The sequence below is a fragment of the Rousettus aegyptiacus genome, unplaced genomic scaffold, assembly GCF_014176215.1.
Source record: "Rousettus aegyptiacus isolate mRouAeg1 unplaced genomic scaffold, mRouAeg1.p scaffold_m13_p_3, whole genome shotgun sequence".
Lineage (NCBI taxonomy): Eukaryota > Metazoa > Chordata > Mammalia > Chiroptera > Pteropodidae > Rousettus > Rousettus aegyptiacus.
This window is the reverse complement of record NW_023416306.1, coordinates 159,385,645-159,406,178: the sequence shown is the minus strand read 5'-3', so window position 1 is coordinate 159,406,178 and position 20,534 is coordinate 159,385,645. Positions and strand designations below refer to the sequence as shown.

Genomic DNA, 20,534 nt, shown 5'->3' with positions numbered 1-20,534 from the left:
TTATAGATATTTTGGTGTCAGTGACATGTGCAGAGTCATATTTTTTTAATGTGTACTTTTTTAAGGTAACTACAGACAATTTATTCTGGGGGCTAAGTTCCAAAGAGAATGTATCCTGGAATGGATCAGCTCTAAATTCTACCATCAAAGTGAGTGCTGGGGACATACTTTTGATGACTTTGGGGCCCGAGCAAAAATTTGGGGCCACCTGGATTTGATTAGTTCAAAGTAAATTAATGTCAGCATAATCTTTAATGTACCCCACCCCAGTCACCAAGGTCTCCTCCTCTACCATCAGGAAAGAAGCTGTTAGGATTCAGGTAAGTGAAGCACCATTCAAAGAGTTTGTTCCTCTGGAAGCTCTAATGATGTTAGATAAAACACTTTTATTAGTATTGTGACCTAAAGAAAAAGAGTAACTGAGCCACCTTATAATTTTTTTATTTATAACGAAAACTGGTATATGCCAGGGAAAAAATATTTTTCCGAAATCAGAAGCAAGACCACAAGAGTTAATGCATCAACTTTGCTAAACCTGGGAAGAATTCTGGCACCTGTTAAAATCTGACGTGGACTTATTGAACTTCACCTCTTGTTTTATACCTCTGTTCTGAACCCACAGATTCATGATCGCCTTATTATAGCCACTTGAAATAAGAACCCTGGGTGATGTAAGGCCTCTTTGGAATGACATATAACTGACAAGGAAATCGAAATAAATCAGGCATAGACGTACCAATTTGTTACCAAGGAAAAGCCATGAAAAGTGGAGGCATCCACTATAATTATTAGTCAGTTGGGAGAGCTGAGGATGAAATTTTATGGGGCTCCATGGTCAGAGATCAGCATCAGACATCAGACATCACCATGTCATTCACCAGTTGGGATCAAATTAATTCTCTTTGTTTAACTTCTAATTCTGCTAGTTATTCACATCTCTGTAAATGAAATGGCCATGAAATGGCAAGTTTTTACTTTAGAATTAGAAGAACTCATTAGATTATTAGAGAGGATTTATTTCTGCAATATTTGGTGTTCTAAACTTATTCCATGGCAATACATAAACATCCTATGTATTATTTTTAAAAATGCTCATAAAAATGACTATTATAAATAGTTTCCATATGATAATAAAAAAGAAAAATAAAAAATGCTGAAGTGTGAGAACACCCATGAGTAGCCAGAAGGCAGTAAAACTATTGCTGCTTTTTGACTTGCAAACTTTAGAAAGTCATATCATTCCTTGTTCATAACTATCAAAATTGTCTTAACTTTTCATTTAGTAATTACATATATTATAACTTATCTTAGGTAAGTAACCTTAAAAATGTAAAAATTGTTTCCAATATACTAACTATAATTGTAAAATTTAGAAATACTTGATATATATTCTAATAAAGAAAATAGGTAAATTATACATCTCTTTGATGAATTGCACTGCAACTGTAAAAATAATAAACATATACTGTACATAAACACAGTATGTCGAAATGGAACATTATAAAAGTTCCATAATTATTTTGATTAAATTTTATAGAAAATGATATAAAGCAAAAAATATAAAACAGAAACAAAATAAATGTGTCAGTTATATATAAGCATAAAATTACATATAAATTGTTGTAAAGACCAAGACTAATTAGAATATTTCAAGTGAAGAGGTTCTTGGCTTTTTCCACACATACATAAATAGGTTACAGATAGATGATAGAGATAGATAATAGATAGATAGATAGATGATAGATAGGTAGATGATAGATGATAGATAGATAGATAGATAGATAGATAGATAGATAGATAGATAGATGATAGAAAATAAAATGTACTCGTGATGGTGGCTTGGTCTTTTTTTTTTTTTTTTTTTTAGGTAAGGCAACCCTTGGCTGACCTCACAGAATGTAAGGACCTTGTCGGTTTACAATCCCTTATTATTTTTTTTTATTTTTTACACCCACAGCACCTGGTCTTCCTAGGTGGTCTCCCATCCAAGTACTAACCAGGCCCTGTGGTTTAGTTTTTTAATCTTTGTACATGTGATGTGATGTAATGTGTAATGTGATGAAATAAGTATTTTAATGCCCAACGCACTTTGTATTTACAGATATTATTTTCCTTTGTGTCAAATACAATCTTAAATATAAAAGAATATACCTCCAAGTCAAGAAAATATTTATTATTATAGTCAAACATAACCTATGGACAGTCAATAAGTGTTAATTAGCAACAGTAATCTTATGGTTTTACAAACACAAGGTCCTTTAGCAATGATAAGCACATAATCACAGCAGTTTTGTAAAATCAAAAAACAACTAACAGAAAGCTTTAATTAAGTGAAATTTTTTTGGCTATATTTAAATTTAACACAATGTACAAAATGATAAGGAAATAAATATTATTAATGGTTCAATCCAAGATTTTGCTTATGAATTAGTAAAAATTCCTAAATTCCTACTCCAATAACAATAAAAATACATATAATTTTGACACCTGTTCAAGATAAATGCCAAAGATTTTTAAGAACTTGACTGAAACTTACTTTACATTGTCTCACAATGTAAAAACACAAGAGTTTAGAATATTTTTAAACATCCTTAGAATAAAAGCATAAAATTAAAACAAATTAGTTTATTCAAGAGACATCGTTGCAAACCACTATGCTCTTAATTTATACTGCAGTACTTAATATTTTGGTTTCTAGCGTCAGAACCCAGGTTTAAATTTTGACTGTACCACTTGCTAGCTATGCAACTGTAAGCAAGTTATTTAAACTTTCTAATCCTCAGTTTCCATGTAGGTTAAAATAGAAATAAAAGAAATTAAATTATTTCACAATTGTTTAGCTAGAAATAAATCAGAACACTGCTTATGCCATATTAAGCATGTAATAAATGTTGATTATTTTAATTGTGCTAGATCTAGAAATTGTAATAGTGAGAAAACCAAAATACTTTTATCTGCTTCTGGAAAAATTTTTTTTTTAACAAGACAAAGATATCGCAGAGCTAATAAACCACAAATGAATTATGGTGTACAAATAATTGCTAGACACTGTCCTCCCCCCCACCAAAAAAAAAACCTGAAAAATTGAAGCCAGCATCAGAGATAGGCTTTTATCCTAAGGACATCTGCCATTTCCAGAAGAGATGACTAAGAGGCTGAAAGGCTACACATTACTTTTGACAACTTTGTGGGGTTAGTTGTACAACAATCAGAATCCAGGGTCCTAGATTTGGAAAGCCTAGTAAAAGTCTCATGAATTAGATTAGGATTCCAAAGGATTACACCCCAGGAGTTAGAATTCCAGGAGATTATACTCTGAAAGTAAGAGTTAACCAGAAAATGGTAGAATTACAAGGGCTAAGAACTAGCTTTGAATTTTTTTTTAAATAAAATTATTTATACTCTCAGGCTTTAAAATAACTTTTCTTTATTAGATAAAAACATAATAACCAAAAGGCAGGAGAAAAGATCAAGTTTCAAAAAAGGGGAGGAAAATAAATTACACACACCATTATATAAAAAGACATTAAACAAGTACCCTCATTTAGATTAAGGAAGTGAAAAAATTAAAAACTTTAGCCAAGAACTGAAATCTATAAAAAATAATGAAATAGAATAACTAGAACTGAAATATAGAGTAAATAAAATTTAGAAATAAATGAATTATTTTAAAAACATGCGACACAGCTGAAGATAGACTTATTGCTCGAAAAGAAGGGTCAAAGGAAAATATTTATAATAAAGTATGAAGAGACCGAATATGGAAAATATAAAAAAGAGATAGAAGTGATTCAGAGGAAAAAAACATAATATCTAACATGTACATAACAGCCCTTGTGGATATTAATTATCTAATATACTAACATGTATACCAAAACAAAACTGATCTTTGATTCTTACATAGGATATGAGATCTGAGGTTAATATGATGCATGCAGAGAGAGATAATTTAGGACTTCAAAGGTTTTCTTTGGTATATAAAGTGTGATCTCAGATGAACTTCTTATAATAATTGTATTTGTTTATGTCTCTAATATGCTATTAGTAATTTCTAACAGAACCAGGTCTATGCTTTCTACTTATGGATTCCCGTATTATAATGTAAATTATTCATTCTCACAAAAATCTGTGCTTTTATTTGTCAATACAAGATCTTCCAAACATCTTTCTTTTTGTAACCATGCAGTAGCAACAGCGATTGATTCAGGAGTTCCTGAAAAATTAGATATATAAAGGCAGGAGGCTTTGGCCATAATAGTCATAGTCTTTTAGGTACATGTTAGTTTCTTAATATTTATTTTACACAACATTGTACAAAAATCACTATAATTCTTGTTACAGATTATGAGTACAGAATATAGTGGTATATTTTCCTTTAATGTTAACTCATCTATCAGTATAATTTAAGGTTTATTTGTCCTACTGTAAACGTATAGCCAAATGAATATTGTAACCATTACTACATATTTAAACCACTTGAAGCGTAAATTAGACTGGCCTTTGGAATGTTTCATACTAAAGATCTCAAAATTTAAAATAAAGAATACCCAAGCAGTGTTAATAGTAAAGGATGAATGAGCCTGTTAGAACATGGTGCAGTAGCTCGTGGATCGGGCCCTGGAATCTGCCTGGTAACAGCATAGCACATGCAGAGGATGCTGGTGGTAACCGCAGCACATAGTCTCATCTTGTAGTTCCCCTCTCAATATTCACTCTGTATGTTTTTCTTTACTCTTCATTCACATAATACCCTTAATTAGGCAATACCTTTAATTTGGCTGTTCCAAAATTAGGTTATAGTCATTTCTTCCTCTAACATAACTTTTAAAAAAAACTGTTTCCATTCCCCTGGCTTTCCATCCCCTACGCTTTCTTACTTACTTACTTACTTTATTTATTTATTTTTTATTTCATTCAAAGACGGATGTATCTTCCCAATCCAACTATTCTTTTTTTTCCTATAGCCTCCTTTATTAATCCCATCTTTTCTAACATTGTCCAGATCCTCTCCAATGCAGGTAATCCATGTGCACAGCACAATTTCTTTCTCATCATTTAATGTTTACAAGGAAAGCTTAAGATCGCATATATGTCATCCGTTCTATCCAGACAGTGAATATCTAAATGATAGAAACCATATTTTATTTCTTAATTTATCTTCATATTTTGAGGCATATAAAAGGTAACCAACACATTCTGTGTTACACTGTAATGGGAAGAACTGGTGGAAAATCTAATAAAACTAAAAAGTTTTCTTAGTGTCTTTTCCCATAATATTATAATATAGACTAAAGTGGCTAATTTATTTTCTTTTAATCAGAGTTTTCTTGAAAAACATTTAAATAATTTTACATAATAAAATTGCTATATTTTTCAGTTATTGGTTATAATATAATGTACAGTTGTGATTAATCTATCTATGTTATTTGTGCATTTTGGTGTGTGTAAGTATACACACACATACATATAATTTTATATATGTATATAAATTATATAGTAATGTCATTTAAAATAGCTAGATTAACAAATCAAAACCATTGAGAAAAAGTTTTTTATTACCAGGATAATTTTCATTTAATATAATATTTTGTTTTATGCAGTTTACCTTTTATCAGAGATTTGTTAGAAAGAAATGGAATATAATGCCCAAAGAATTTCCTAGGGTACATATACCTTTAATTCAGGTTCTATTACTCCAAAATTTTGTATCATATTTAGAACTGGTCTACTCTATCAAGGGATTAGATTCTGCCCAATTAATACAATAAGTATCAGAAATAATATAATTACAGAGAGAAAAAGTTTTACAGTTTATCTTGAATTTAAGAAATGTAGTGTTCTACCATTAAACTAAATCAGCAAAGGTCTACAAGATTTCCATTAAACATTGGTTTAGTTTATTTTGTTTCTGAATTAACTTATATACCAACAACAAAAAAGAAGCACCATAATTTTTCCTGTCTTCAAATTTACTTGGGTATCAAATGATTTAATAAAAATGCATTAAAATTTTTCACAAAATCTGAATGAAATGTAATGCCTTCTTTGCATTTATAAAATAATATATTTTAAAGGTTTAAAATAACATTTTTATCTATCTGAAACTACTAATTAACTATAGGCCTTCTTAAAATTTTCTTTCACTTGTAAGTTTCTTTAATTATTAATTAATAGCCAAATATCAGATCCAAAATACCACACAAATCTCTGATTCTTTTCTCAGTTCCTTAAAATTGGGACAATTTCTCTAAAGCTCATTTCTTGTCAGCTCATGGCTTATAGTATTATTAACTCAGTTATCATGTTATTTTATTTTAATAGCTTACTGTTAATTTACTACATAAAAAGTATCTGACAAGCACTCTGCTAAGCTTTTTATTTATATTTCTTCATTCACTTTTAATATTCTTATCCTAAACTGATAAAGGAATTGAATGTAAAAAAGGACAAGTAATTTTTCCAAGACATGGAGCCATAAAGCAGAGGTGAAATTCGAATTCAGATACATGTGACTTCAAAACCCAGGTTTATAGTCACTATTCTTCCACGTCACGTTTTGTACTTCATTAAAGATTAAGACATGGAGCAATGGAAGAGATAATTAGACTTAAGAAAAAAAAGTATGTTGCTAATTATGTGAGCTACTCTTTCAGGTAAATAAGTGGGGATGCTTAAAATTATCTGAAAGCCTCAAATTGTCTGGACTATTTAGATAAATCAAGGAGACAATGATACAGAGAACATTTCTTTGAAATTTTTATTGATAGGTTGGTACTGACAGAGTATCACTATCAAAATGAATACTGTCTCATATTAGGTGAGTAACACTAGGCAGAGACCAAAATCAAAAACATGAAAGAAAAAATAAAATTTAAAAATTAATAAAATTTTTATTTTTTGGCAAAGCCTAATACTCACTGTTTCTTTTTTTTTTTTTTTTCTGAAGGTAAACTGGACATTTCATTACACTATGGCCCTGAAGAGTTTATAATGAGAAATGCCTGTGATATTAACTCAAACATTTCAGCTAATGGACTAAAAAGGGGGAGGGATTTTGTGGAGAGAGGAATAAATCCTTCACAGTCATAAAGTTATGTGATGCCAATTAAAATGCACTCCTAGGTTGCAAAGCAGCTGCCAAACTGTGGAGTGTTTTCAGAAAATAATTCTGGAGAGGGTCTAGGTGTCACAAGGGCTTTTAACATTTATCCTCAGAATATTTCCTCCACAAATATAACTCCATACAAAAGCAAAGAGAGTTTGCCAAGCACAGAATTTCATTTAGCACCCTGGTAGTTTACTTAATTAGAATAAACCCAACTTCCTTAAGACTCTTTTTGTAAGTCTAAACCTCATCACCACAAACTGACTTTTTAATTATGTGGTTCTTAAGAGCCTTTGGGCATGTAATAGGACAGACTGTAAATATAGCCATTAAAACACACACACACACACACACACACACACACACACACACACACACTCACACTTTTGGAGAATCTAGCAATAGATATTAAAACTATTCATGTTACTCTCTCTCATATAAACTTTAGAAAGACATATATTAACTTCTCCAAGACTCAATTTCCTATCCGCAAAATAAGAATAAAACAGTTGCTGCTTCAGAGCTACTATTCTGTTTTCAAGATTAAATAAGATAATGTTTGCAAAGTACATAGTACGGTGCTTATGTGATGTTTAAGCAAACAATATTTAAGTTAGTAGTAATGAAAGGAATGATAAATGGAAGTGAAAAGTCCTGAATTAGAGTTTATTCACTGTCATTAGCTAGATGTATAACCACAGAGAAATCTCATGACAGTACAACTACTGTTTCTCTATATGTAGCATTGAAATACTTTCAAGATCTAAGAGTCTTAATTTATTACAATCTAGCTATGATCAGAATTATTAAGAATTCTCAGCAACTACTATAGCTAAAGATAAGTTATATAAGCCTTTCCATTAGGCTGTCCTTTAAAATTCACATTTGAGAGAGGTTGTACATAGTAAGAACCTCTTATTAATTTACTTGGGAAAATATGTCAAGAATGAATATATTATAATCTTATAACGAAATACTCTCAAGAGTAACCCTACTCAGTTACTTGTTCCTACTTTTCAGGAAATATGACTAATAAAAACTATAAACAACCATCCCAATAAAAAACATTGAAATCATGAAAAACTGGGGAGATATGTAAAAGGTCATCACTTAAATTGTATTAATGACCAGAAATGATAATTAAGAATTCATGGAAGACAATTTTAAAATGAAGGAGAAACCCTGAGTACTTAATACAAAGCAAATGTGCCATGAAGGTTTTTAATGAAATCTGAAAACTTTGAACATTTTCTTACCTATACGTGCCAGGTAAGGGGTTAGGATAGTATATCTAAGGTAGCTCAAGGTAAGAAATCAAATGAAAAATACACACATCACACAGTTTCCAATTTTGTTAGGATAAAATTTAAATAAATCTCCAGGAAAAAGGCAGCAGTGACAACAACAACAACAACAACAACAACAAAGCTTTGGAAAGAAGGGGAAAAAAATTGTCTTGCTAATAGATAACTAGAAGCTGACATTCATGAAATACTCTCATGGGTCAAAACATAAAACAAAGAGAATTTTACTTATTATAACTGAATGATAGCTGAAAAAACTGCATCAATAATTGCGGACTATAACATTTTTCTTGCACATTTCCTGTGTAATTATTCAACTTACATTTTAACTATGAAAACATAAGTTATTAATGAGAATTGAAAGTTTTATTTCTCATGATTGCATTACAAAGGTACCGCAGTCCAAGTCTGGCAGGTTGCCAAGGGATTTAAAATTTCCCTAATTCATTCATAAATGGAACAGTTTTTTAGTTGAAGGAATATAGTAATTTCAGATCTCACTATACATCTATTTGCAGTTTATCTTGTTTTTTTGGGGAAGAGGAATTTGTCAAAAAATACCTGTATATATGACTTAGGAGAACATGAAAACTGAAAAACAAATATTTGACCAAAAGTTTTCCCTTTCGTTTGGGAGGAGCCAAATGTAGAGATTGCAGATTACATCATCAGTCACTGAAATTGATGGAGCTGCTAAGATAACATTCTTCACCCCAGTGTAAACACTGATAGATCCTTCGAGAGATGCCTTACATTGCAAGTCTGGGAGTTAGTTTATGGGTCTGACAAGTGTGACCTTTAAAATAATGTCTTTGCTATAAAAGAGGAAAGAAAACTCTTTATAACTAAAATATATTGGCTACAAAATTACTTTCCAGCAAGTAGTCTGATTACAATCAAAATAACAAACCAAAATGAAACAGTTTACCTGTGATCAATTTAATGTGGTTATAAAATGCTAATTATGAGAGAAAACACATTCAAAGTTTGTGGTACCTCCATCTATAAAATTTGCAGAGAATCTAACATTCAGTGATGTGTAGCACATATGGGTAAGCAGATGGCCAAAGTATTATTTTTAAAAACAGGATTTTTGCTGACAAAATACGGAATAGGAACGGTGTGATTGGAAAGCTAAGAGGATGTTATTTATGAGGCAGTAAACTCATGCTCAGTAATTGGATTCTTGCTAAATGGCAGATCAAAAAGATTTGGGGGGAAAATGAGGGTTTGCTGATATAGAAATGAATGAGAAATTCTCCTCACAATATACCTGTCTGTAATTTTCATCCTAGCTTATCGCCTTTCACTTCTTTGGCTTTGGGGGAAGTATAAAAGAAAGAGGTCTACCTTACTATATTAGATGTGACTCATGCAAAATGTTAACTTTTCTCTTTTTGATACAATCCTGGGGGACAAAAACATAAGTTCTAAATGTGAACAGATGCAAATTAGATACAAGGTATTTTTGTATATTTTTTGAGAATATATAACAACAACTTAAATGGCCACTTAAAATAACTTGGTCAAACTTGCAGTAATAAGATGAATAAGATCCGAGACTCTAATGTATTGTTATGGTGACTACAATTAATAATGCTGTAATCTATATGTAAAATTTGCTAAGCGAGTACATCTTAAGTATTCTCAACACACACGCTAACACAAAAGGTAACTAGGTGAGGTGATGAATGTGTTAATTAGGTTGATTGTGGTAATTATTTTACAATGTACACCTACATTAAATCATCACACTGTACAGATTAAATATCTATGCATTTTATGTGTCAATGATACTTCAGTAAAGCTGGAAAGAAAATGCGGATTTTGATGCCTCTTCTTTGAACTACTTTAAGACATTGTTTACATTCTCAATAGTCATCATATTTAACCTGAGATTTCCTGGGAACCTGTATGTCTTCTTGAATTTTCTATTGCCTCTATGAAATCAGAAATTATCTCTTGTATGAAGTATTTTATTTTCTTAACCAAGCATTCAGTTTGGCCGATAATAATAAAGGGTCAGTAAAATTTTACTGAATAAATTAATAAGACCATAACAATAAATAAATTTAAATCATCACATTTAAAATTGCAGCAATCTTTTTTTGTTGGGGGGAGTGAAATTTTGCCATCTTAATAATAACCATTATTAAGAAAAGAAGTACTAATAATTCTATTATAAGAATTAGCTTAAATCTCAAATTCCCTGCCAATAGGTGAAATATATCTATTTTAGTGCATAACTCTGATGTATTAATTACATTTCAAGACATCTAAAGATCAAGTACAGAATTTATGTGGCAACCTTTCCAAATATTTATAACTAAGATTTTCTTGTATTTTACTTTAAAATATTTGATGATATTCAATTTAGTTTCATACTCGGATTGTGTGTGTGTGTGTGTGTGTGTGTGTGTGTGCGCGCGCGCGCGCGCGCATGCGCATGTGTATAAATTTATATATATATGTATATGTATATATGTGTGTGTGTGTGTATATATATCATACCTTCAAGCATATATTTCCATAGTGAAAACTTGACTAATAGGAAAATATGTAACTGGTATGTAATATGTAATTTTTCTGAAACTAACTTTTTATGGTGCTCTCCCCACCCCTCAGAAATCTGCTCCACCAGATTTTCTCTTTGTCGTGGCATCATAGACACAGGAGTGTGACCAGCAATCTCCTTGCTTCCCCGCCATGTGACCAACCTACAAGAGGAAGCTTCCTTCGCGAGGACTGTCCTCCACAAAGTGGACCCGGGCCAGGAGGAGGGAAATTTCAGCCAGGGCTAGGCACAGGCCAGGTTATCCAGTAAGGACCCCAGAGGTATAATGAATTCAATTCTCTTTTAAAACAGAAACAAAAACAAACAATCCATGAGCACGCGCGCGCGCGCGCACACACACACACACGAAGGAAGGGAGGAAGGGAAGGGGAGGGAAAGGAGGAAGGGAGGGAGTGAAAGAGGGAGGGAGGAAAAAACTCCTATGAAACCTCAGTAGGGTCCCAGCATTCAGTTTAAATATATAAAAGAGATCAACAGAAAACAGTGGGAAAAGACTTATAAAACCACCAGGGCCATCTCCAGGGTGGTGGCCCAGGGGCAGGGTGCTGGCCCGCCCCGCGCAGACTGGAAGCGGTTACCGTAGGAGGTGGCACCCTCAGTGGGGAGCAGCACCAGCAGCAGCAGCAGGAACAGGCCCAGCGGGAGCGCGCGCCCCTGGTTGGGAGCACCTTGCAGCGCGCAGCAGACAGGCCTGTTCCCGGGGCGGGAGAGCACCAACGCCCTGAGGACTGTAGGCTGTGTGTACGCTGCGACGGGAGGGTGGACCACTGCGGCATCCTGTGCCAGGCCAGCACGCGCAGCATCCTCGCGGAGGGAGGTGCACTTCGCGACCCTCGTGCTGCTGGTGGAGCTCTACACCCCAGACACAGACGGGGCACTCTGTACTCTCTTCACGAAGCCAAAAGCCAGGGAGGCCACAGTGGAGGCGCAGGTGGAGTGCTTCTGCGGCGGCGGGGCGTTGGGCATGAAGGACCCGAAACTGCTGCAGGCCTTCGGGAGGAGGGAATTTGGAGAGGTGATGCTGGTGGGTCACTGAGGGAAAGGAAAGCTCTCAAGTGCACTAAGGATGACGCTACTGCCCAGGCCTTTCTGGCTGAAGCCTCGGTCACAGCACAACTTCGCCACAGCAAGCTGATACAGCTTCTAGGGGTGACATGGAGGAGAATACGACCAAGGGGAGCATGGTGGGTTTTCACTCGATGTCTGCAAGGCCATGGAATACCTGAAGGGCAAGAACTTCGTGCACCCAGACCTGGCTTCATGCACCGTGCTGGTATCTGAGGACAACGTGCCCAAGGTCAGCGACTTCGGTGTCATCAAGGAGGCCTGCAGCACCGGGACACGGGCAAACTGCAGGTCAAGTGAACAGCCCACGAGGCCCCGAGAGAAAAGAAATTCTCCACCAAGTCTGATGTGTGGAATTTCGGAATCGATCTCTGCGAAATCTACCTTTGGGCAAATGCCTTGCCCAAGAACACCCCTGAAAAACATCATCTTTGGAGTGGAGCAGGGCTAAGAGATGGAGTCCCCCTACAACTGCCAGCCACTGCTGCCTAAGACGCTGTAAAGATCCCTGGCAACTGGAAGCCACCACCTGGCTCTCCTTTCTGAAGTACTTTGAGCAGCTTGCACACCTCAAAACCCATTAGCTTCCCTGTGACTGCCAGTCTCTAACCAAGTCTTGGTGCCTGTGGGAACTGAACCTGAATAGATTGAAGACCTTGAACTCTTACTGGGCTCAAACTTGAACCGAGACCAGTGGGCCAGCCAGTGGGTCTCTTTGTTCTGTTCCAACCTGAACTCTATCTGGCCTTCCAGGGCCCCTGACTAGGCCTGGCACCTTCTCTCATGGACCTACCTGTGGGGCTTCGGGAGACCCACTGGAAGGAACAAGAAGGGAGGTGGCTGAGGAGCAAGGGGCAGGTGCCCTACCATGCTCAGGCTTCTGATGGCCTCCCACCTCTAACCATCTAAGAGTTTTATTCCTTTACTTTTCTGAGACTTTTTTAACCATGTGTTTATTTTTCATTATTTTTCAAGAAAGTACCCCAATATAAGCGTTTTACAAGGAGTACAAACCTTGTTTTTCCTGTCCTGCCATGAGGTTGGGGAGGCCAGGCTCCTCTCTAGGGACTCATCATGCTAGCCTCATTCCCCACTCTGTGTCCCATATGGCCTTGGTAGGCACGCATTATACTTGACCATGTGACAATGCTTGTGCCTGAGGCCTTATAAGATGAAATTGTAATAATCCACTCCATGAGGGAAAAATTATGCAAAAACATATAATATTATGGTAAACACTGGCATGCATCAACGAGCACACAAAACATCATCTGCTGACATTATTAGAGTAAGCAAACGGCTTAAGATGAAGAATCAGAACTGCATTATCTCACAGACTTTTGATCTTACTGAGGCAAACCAAGCACGTATGGTCGCACCGGCCTGTTTTCTGATGCATTGTTCTTGCAGTAGAGGCATCAACATCTGCATCATCCTGCAGGAGGGCAGTGAAATTCTTTGCTGGAGGCCGTGGTCTGAGGAACAGTGCTGAATACAGCATCAATCCTGGCAGTAAGGACCTTGGAATCAGAAAACCTGGGTTTGAGTTCTATTTCAGCCTCTGACAAGATTGGGACTTCAGCTATTAGCTGAATTTATCTAAAGTTCAGTTTCCTCACATGCAAAAAAGGCAATCGATATTACCTACTTCACAACAGTCTTCTTAGCTCTGTGTGAGAAATGGTTATGCTCTTAAATTAGTGCCTACCACAAGTGACTTCTCCATAATTGTAGTTATTAAGTCACTGATACAATTGTGTTTTACAAAACTGATCTAGGAAACCAACATTTGGAAACCTGAATAAGATACTACATCACGCATATAGCTGAGAAATTAAAATGAACATTATTGCTGAAGATAAATGATCAAGAGCATAAGTTTTCATATACATGTATATATACATGTATACAGATGCAATATATATTATATCTCAGCACTATGGATTTGTCCATTTATAATTAAGATAAATATATTTAGAGTTATAGAAGCAGTCCCCAACTGAATACAAACAAGGTGGAGGGAAGTTAAGTGCTCAAATGAGGGCAGGTTCAAGCCTGTGAGGGCAGCAGACAGCAGCACGTTTCCACAAAAGGCCAGCATTTACTGGAACAGCAGTTGGAGAGATTTCAGTCTTGAAGTCTAACTCAAATAAATTAAATAAGAAATACACAAAAGGAAACTAACAGCAATAATTTCTAACCCCTTTTCTCTTCCAGATAATCCATTTTTATGTATCTTTAAACTTCAGTTGTCATTTTTATGCAGATTATTCGAAGATCAGTTTTTAGTCGTGAGTTCTGAAATTGCATTTCAATTTTCCATCTGTATCTTCTTGTCTTGTTTGGTGCTGACACCTCCAACTCATCATCTTCTCCCAGAATGCTTTTTGTCCAACTGTGTTCCATTTACCTGGGAGCCACATCCCAGTTCTCCCAACCACACATAGAAGGAATATCAGACTTCAGTGAGAAATATGTAGAAATAAAGGAAGGTGTGACAGGGAGGGAAGTCAGTGATTTAGATAATGTGCATATTGCTGTCAACATATATTAAATTTGGATATAATTGTAAACATCATATATAAGATTAACAGCGGTCAGTTTTGCTTCACCTACTGCTCTATCCTTTTGCAGTAAAGAATTAGCAGGATTGAGCGTCCAAACCTTGCACATTCCTTTGAAAAGTCTGGCCCTGCTGACTCCTCGAGATAACCTTTAAGCCCTGCATGATAAGAGTATCTTTATTTTACCTGAGATCTTGGGTTATGTCCCTTCGTTTACACTATGTGATTTAGGGTGGGGGCCTTGGGCCACGTGGTATCAGTTTGAAGTCTGGAGGGGCTGACCACTGAGATTAATATCAATCACATGCATAGTCACATCTGTGTGATCAACCCCACTGAAAACTCTGAACACAAAGGCTAATGTGGCTTCTTTGGTTGGTAATACTTCATGTATGTTGTCTTATATCATTGCTGGAAGAATTAGGGATTATTTATATGACCCTTCTGGGAGAGACAACTAGAAGCTCCTGTAAGCCTGGTCTCCCCTGGACTAAGCCCTACCCATCTTTTAACTTTGCTGGTTTTAATCCGTATCCCTTTTTTTTTTTTTTGCTGCAATAAACTATATCTGTAAGTATAACAACTTTTCTTTGAGTTTTTCTAGCAAACCATTGATTCTGAGGGTTGGTCTTGGAGCCCTGCAGACACAATCTCTAATAAGTACATTTGCAAAAATGTAAAACTAACTTTACAGAGTTTTAGAGGATACCAATATTTTCAATGCCAAAACTTAAACCTGCATTTATTTTATTTTTATATCAGACAAAATAAGAATTTAAGTAGTTTGCCTAATTCTTATTTCTTAAATTATAAAATGTCTGAAGAATTAATAGGCAGTTTCTAAGACTATTGGTTTAGTGAATATTTAACAAGTGAGTCACATTATTTAGATGAAAATATGCAAATATTTATCATTTGTACTCTTTTTATTAAGAATGGCACATGTGTAGGCTTTCAGCAGACTAAACCAACTAAGGCAAATCTAGAGATTCATCCATCTGTTAAATCCAGGATGCTCAGACATAGAAGGAAAAACAATCTTGCATTTATAGATTATTTGTGATCTGAAGTAGCAACCCTGCTAACCCAAATTGTCTGTGGTTATAAGATCTAAATTTGGAATCAGAAAGAAATGGGTTTGAATCCCTAAGATAAGTTATTTAAGCTTCCAAGCCTCAGTTTCCTAGTACAAACACAGAGATTCAATATTTATTTTAACAAATACATATCAAGTGTTCATCATGGACTACATATTTTTCCAGTCATTAAATATTAAGAGAGTCTTGTAGATGATATACATATAGGATAGCTGTCTTGTGGCTACTTTCAGATCTAACTACCCTTAGAGATCAATTTTAATTTTTAAATATCTAAATGTATTTTAAAATTCCAATATATTTAAATCATTTTAAAGTCCTTGAAAAAAATACAATTCAAGTATTTCTTGATATATAGACTAATTTCAGTCCCAAAAGACCATCTTTTAGGAGATATTTGAACATTATTTTTTCAGCGACTATTAATAAATACTTGATGATGTGGCCTACATCTTAATTAAAACATACAAAAACGATAGTTAATATGAAAGCTTAAATCTAAACAGATAGTATAAATATATAAACCTATGCTCATTGAAATTTTGTTACTTTAATTTTCACTAATAATAACCCACTGAGGATATTGAACATAATTTCTTTTTTCAAAAAATAATATAATCAATACAGTCTTAGGAAAGACCTTATTTCAACCTTTGTGAATATTACTCTGGATTCACACTCACTCTGCTTTCATTTTTCTTCTACTGTCTGTCAAATAATCACCTCAGAAATAGAAGATCTCTTTTTAGCTTTTCATAATCCATTTTGTTCTGATTTTAGGATTTCTGTTTTGTTTTATTTCTCTAGGCAAAATTCTAAACCCCAAATCAGAGAGAGGACAAATGTTTTATATGAAAGTCCCCACCCATTCAGTATACCTAAATATTCTAAATTTTATACATTAGAGTTTGTTTTACATATTATGTTCGCATGTATGCATGTGTGTGTGATGAGTTTATACATCAACATTAGGAAATTTCTTAGGACATAGTCTCTATGATAATTTTCATGATGAATTGTATATATTATTTAACCTTAAAGTGAAGGGTGGCTTCCTCCAAACTTGATCACCAAATGAAGCACGTTGGACATATTTTAAAACTTGCCACTTGTTATTTCCAGAGTTATCATTATTATTAGTGAGCTGTGTGCATTCTAGTCACATTGCACAATTAGATGTGTACATCTGTGCAAGATCCCCCAGACATATCTATCACACTTGTCCTTATCAAGGCTTATGAAAGCTTTAATTTTGTATGCTCTCGAGAACTGCAATTATGAGACTACAGACTGAAAAATATTTAATAGAAATGTTAAGTGATAGTCTTTTCTCTAAAAATCTCATATAAGCTTTTTTTTTTTCCCGTAATACTCTTGTGAACACTTATGTTATATCTGCATTATTATGGCAGAACTAGTTACAAGTAGATACTCAAATCCATTCACTTTGAGACATTAGGACTATTACCTCTGGGTTTTCATCATCATTGTGGCCCATTACCAGTTACTTGAGAAAAGATACAGTGGAAGAGACTTTGCCTTTTTTGGTGACCTACAAAGCTGCTTTATTATACTTTATTATTTCATCTTAACTACAACCCTTTGAGGTATTTGAACCCAGATATCACCTGAAGCATTTGCCCCTTTGAAAAAAAAAAATGCTCATATTCGATTTTACTTACTGACAAAATGTCATTGTTTTTCCCAATATTTCTGTAACTAGGGCTTAAATTCTCATGATCATCTTTGCTATGATTTTCTATTTTCACTAAATCTTTTTTCAAATTCTAATTTGTCTTCTTCCTTTTATACTTCCTTGTGAGATCTAAAACTATAGCCTAGTGCACTTATTATTTTTTTCCCAAGATATTACTCACAAAACTAACATGGTTAAATGTTACTAAAGACTGGCTCTGAAAGCAACAGACCAGTACAGAATAACAGGAAAGAAGAGATTCTGAGCATGAGAGAAACCATATCAAGGAGGAGAGGTGTCTAAGCAGATATTCTACAGAGGAGACCCTTTCATAGGAGACCTATAACTTAATAACCAACTCTCAGACTTTCTCATCAGTAAGTGATAAGAAACATTATATATTTTGTTCAGTTCTGCTAAGTGTTGAAAGTTGTGCTTAGCACATGGTACGTACTCAACACCTGATGAAAAATGGGCAGATTTTCTGCCTACACTATATTTACTCCCTATTATGATATGCCTCTATTACTCAAAATTCTTTCTAAATGCCTCCCTCCTTCATTCGCATTTCTCTTCAGAAAATCTCTACTTTCCATTTTATTTCATATAGCAATTTAGCTCTTGCTTCGTCTTCTCTATTTCATCCCAGTTGTGCACTGAAAGTTCCACAACAAAAATGACCCATCAGAAAATTTCTTTCTGTTAAACAACTATAATTCTTTTCCTTCCATGCATGCTTGCTGAGTGTGTGTGCGTGTGTGTGTGTGTGTGTGTGTGTGTGCGCGTGGGTGGGTGTGCACACTCATGCATGTACATAACCTTTACTAGGCCCAGTCTATAGTCTAAAGTAGACGGAGCTAATCTTTCAATAATATAAGCTTTTTGGAAAGATGTTCTACTTTCTCAATACCATATGCTGTTTGATTTGCATTTTTATTTTTATTTTTTAAATTCGGACACGATAGTGTAGGCATTTAATAAATAATTTTCACAGAGTAGTTTACGTTAAACTACATTAGATGATTTGTTTAAATAATTTAAATCGAAGAACAATTTTCCTCTGGAAGTTGTAATCCATAGTCTCTTTTGTTCTTCGGTCTGTAATATATAATGTTTATCATATATAACACATCTTTTTAAAAACTTTTAATAAGGATCCACATATGTAGCCATCATTCCCTGGCCAGTCAGCCAATGATACAATGTTATACTGTAAAACTATTGGATGTCTGTGGTTCAGACCTACACAAGCTCTGAGATAGCTCTGTCTCAGATATTCAAACTTTGCTAAATATAAATGTTGGTCTACATCTACTAATATTATTATTAATGATGATCTCATATCAGTAAAATATACAATTACACAGAAAACAGTTTTAAACACAGGCGTGGTTTTCTAAGTAATTCAGTTTTGTGGTTCCTATAAAGTTAAATGGGGAACGAAAACAAACACATAAATGTCAGGAAAGTAAATTACATTTATGCCATTTTATTTGCAATAAAAAAAGATTTATTTTACTAGAAGCGGAGGTAGAAACATCATTTAAAAATAAGTTAAAAATGTCTAAGTTCTACTTTGTACTTCAGAAGTAAACATTTATCTTTACCTTGGTCAACGTTTTTTTGTTTTGTTTTGTTTTGTTTTTTGTTTTGTTTTGTTTTCATAATGATTATGGGTCTGGAGCAGTCTTATATAAGAACTGCTTCTTCTTTGAAAATAGTTGTCAATTATAAAATTAGCGTGCATTTTCAAAAAATAAAAATGCCTATAAACACTAGCAGCTCTATTTTAGCCTTCTCGACCCAGGGCTACTCTACTATCCACAAAATCATCCACAGTCCTTACCAAGTCATTTTGGTGAGATTGGCTTCATACAGTGGATGGCTTATTTTAATCTAAATGAATTATTTATTTATCTTTTAAATCTTCATTTGAACATGTTTAACATTCATCATATTCAATTTAATATTCTGAAATATTTTAACTTAGAGGAATTCCCTAACATTGAAAATTTAGGGAAGTAAGTAAGACTAAAAATAAGTAAATATTGTCTTAAATCATGTTTATATTTTAAAATACTAGAATTCATTCTGATATGGGATGAGTGAATCTCCCTGAGTAGGGACTCAAGTCCTGCACTTGAGTGTGCACAGGAAAAAATTCAAGCACACGCCAGAGTTAGAGACAAAATGGAAGTTTATTAGAGAAGGGACAATGCTCCATACACAGGGCATGGTCTCCTCTCAAAAACGGAAAAATGAGAATGAGAGAGACAGACAGAGGGATTGAGAGGGACTGAGTGTTCCAGGAATTCAATTTATAAGGCATTTTTAGTTTCTATGAATGACAGTTTAAAGACTTTGTTTCCCTATTTTTCTTTGATGGTATGGGTATACAACTTGAAAGTGGTGGGCATGCAGCATGAAAGGCATGCTAGTGATCTCAGCCTTTGTTCTATAGGTTCCCCATGGTTTGGCCATAGGTAATGAATGGTTTGGTGTATTTTGTGTAGGGTGCAATTTAAAGACTTTGTTTTCCTGTTTTCCTTTCATGGTATGATTAGATTGTTTGTTAGCAATTCCAGCAGGACTCTTCCTTTGTTCTGGAATCTTCCTGAGGTTTGACGGCACATTGCAAGTTTTGAATACAACTTATCAATTTGTGTAGTTCTCATGCCTCTTCCCTGTATCAATTCCATAAGTGACGAACCGGTTATGAGAACATAATGCAGACACAATCCCTTCACCCCAGCCACATTCTAAAAAGAAAAGAAAAAACGATACCACAAAAAGTGGAGTCAGAATGTCACCTGGTCGTTCCTTTTAAACAAAATCTCTTAGGTGTACTAAATGAGAGGGACGAAGTAAAAAACAGAGATTGAGGCAGGACAGTCAAGTGCATCTATTTTTGAAAAATGTCTGGAAAACTTGCAATTTGTCCCAAACATTAAATTCATCTTTGTCTTTTAATCCATATGGCTTTCCCTTCCTCTTTCAACTAGTCTAGAGAACAGGCCTGATGGCGATGGGTAAAGGGCCTCCCCTGAGATGAACTTTGTTCGCTTAACAATGGTGTGTGTATGACAGAAGTGTCCCAGCTTCGATTGAGAAAACCCTGTGAAGTATCT

At 34.6% G+C, this 20,534-nt stretch overlaps 1 pseudogene; it reads left to right on the top strand.

The window, feature by feature from the left end:
* The first annotated feature begins 254 nt into the window (after window positions 1–254).
* On the top strand, window positions 255–12,633 carry LOC107519038 (annotated as a pseudogene).
* Window positions 12,634–20,534: the final 7,901 nt, after the last annotated feature.